Genomic DNA, 2559 nt, shown 5'->3' with positions numbered 1-2559 from the left:
TGCTATGAAAATGATGCCTTCTAAGTACATGACATTAGATTTCTTTTGAAGGGTTACTGTACCTATGAACATTAGTTAAAATGTACTTGTATAAATGTTTGTATTTTGTACCGCAAAAACACCTATATGGCAAAAAATTTATATTTTGCTAGATGGTCTTTCTTATATGGTATGTCCAGGGAGATTTGGCTTTTGTTAGGTGAATCAGAAGTTCCATTAATATGTTTATCATTGAATATTGTCCCGAACATCAGTATCATGTAAGCTCCATTTAAATATTCTGTTTCGAGAAGTTCGAGTTCGTGATTTTTGATAAAGTTGAGTTTGAATAAGTTTCTTTACTTGATAGGCTTTCATTAAAAGATGAAATCCATTAATCGAATAGAAGTGTAGCTAAATCTAAATAAAAATCAATTATTGGTCGAACTTCAAAGAAATTTTCCCAAATCAGAAAACAATATGAAGTATAAAGAAAAGGACGCACGTGAATAAGGTTAGTCTTAAACAGAGAAAATGATATCCGGTTGAGTTCAATGTAAGCAAAAAAAAAAAGATAGATTGTGGACTGCAGAATTGCAAGAGCCCGTGCCAGGCCGAAAGGACCAGGCAATCTACAACAACAACAACAACAACAACAACAACGACGACGGAAAATAAACTAATAAAAATAGCAATATTCTGCTTAAAATCCATGTTCTTTCAATTGGAGTCTTGCCAGAACGTTTGGAAGTTGAGATAAAAAACGCTAATGAACGCTGCTAAAACCGTTGATTACAAAAGAACCTGAGCCAGCTCTAACAAGTCCGGAAGGACGAGAAAAGTGGTTGATTGAAGACTAATGTTACGGATTTGGAAACGAAAACCATTTCCCACAAACGATAAAAGTCTCTGTGGTGTAAGGCACTAAAAAAAAAAAGAACTCAGTTAAATTGCATGAGTATAATGAAGTTGGAAACGTTAGCGGAAGGCTTTTTTCGTGCTCGCTGATTTTAACATTTTTTTTTCTTTTTTTTTTGCGTTTTGTTCTTTTTACGTGTCGATTGATCATTTGACTTTTTTTTTAATTATCCTGAAGGATTCTCTCCCCTTTCTCTTTTTCTTCGTGATTTGTGTAACCGATTGGTGATCTAGTCTACTGGTATATTCATTGATAACCCTTCGAAAACATACGAGGAAATCAGTCCTGTCTCCAATCTGTTTGGGGTTTTTATCTGACCCCTTAAATCTAGTATAGTTGCGAAATCTTTCCTCATATTGTTCGTAGAGTATGGAAAATTGTTACCCAATGTTTTGTGACGTCAATATAGTGAAGGATCCTTCGATGTGCGTCCTAGACCAAACAACCCCTTACACCATATATTAGAATGTCTTTTCACCCCCAGCCCCCTTCTTTATATGATTGTCTGCCTCAAAAACTGCATCCCAAATAACATGCATATAATAAACAATTTTTTTATTTTTACCATATAAGTACATATATATTTACAATTGTGTATGGATTATTTTTATAGCACTCCCTTGGAGGCTTAAATGGATTCAGAAAATTACCATTGTAGCATTTTGAGTCTGCCAATTTGTGATCTCAAAACCCCCTCCCACCACTGAAAAAAGGAAATTTGTCGCTGGTACCGCTGCCGTAGACGATCACTTATTAAACAAGAGCAATCAGAGATTTCTGTCCTGCAGAAAAGGCTAATAGAGTCGTCCATGGCCTAAGATCTATCTGTGGTAGAAATTTCGTCAAAATTCGTTAATTTTTTTTGACATTATCTTTAAAATGAGAAGAAAACGCAAATCCAGATTTAGAATCCGGATTCGTTTCATCTCCAAAGTTTAATGGGGTCGTAGTGAAAATTTCGTCAAAATCTGTCGAGTAGTTTTAACATAATCCTTTCCACAGACATATAACAAATACATAAGCAAAGTAGAATCCGGATCCGGATCATCTCCAAATTTTCATGGGGTCGTACAGGATCTAAAATCTATCTGTAGTGAAAATTTCGTCAAAATCTGTCGAGTAGTTTCGACGTAATCCTTCTAAAGACACACAGACAAATAAATAAGCAAACTAGAATCCGGATCCAGATCATCTCCAAACTTTAATGGGGTTGTCCAGGACCTAAGATCTATCTGTAGTGAAAGCTTCATCAAAATTTATAGAGTAGTTTTGACGTAATCCTTTCCACAGACATACAGACTAATAAATAAGTAAACTAGAATCCGGATCCGGATCATCTCCAAATTTTAATGGGGTTGTACAGGACCTAAGATCTATCTGAGTGAAAAATTCGTCAAAATCTGTCTTGTAGTTTTGACGCAATCCTGTCCACAGACAGACAAGAAATAAATAAACAGAATATGGATCATCTCCAAAATTTAATGGGGCCAGCCGTGACCTAAGATCTATCTGCGGGGAAAGTTTCGTCAAAATCAGTCGAGTAGTTTGCCACAGACACACAACAAATAAATAAATAAACTAGAATCCGGATCCGGATCATCTCCAAAATTTAATGGGGCCATCCATGAACTAAGATCTATTTTTGGTGAAATTTTCGTCAA

Source organism: Palaemon carinicauda, chromosome 9, assembly GCF_036898095.1.
Source record: "Palaemon carinicauda isolate YSFRI2023 chromosome 9, ASM3689809v2, whole genome shotgun sequence".
Classification (NCBI taxonomy): Eukaryota; Metazoa; Arthropoda; class Malacostraca; order Decapoda; family Palaemonidae; genus Palaemon; species Palaemon carinicauda.
This window is presented reverse-complemented; position numbering follows the sequence as displayed.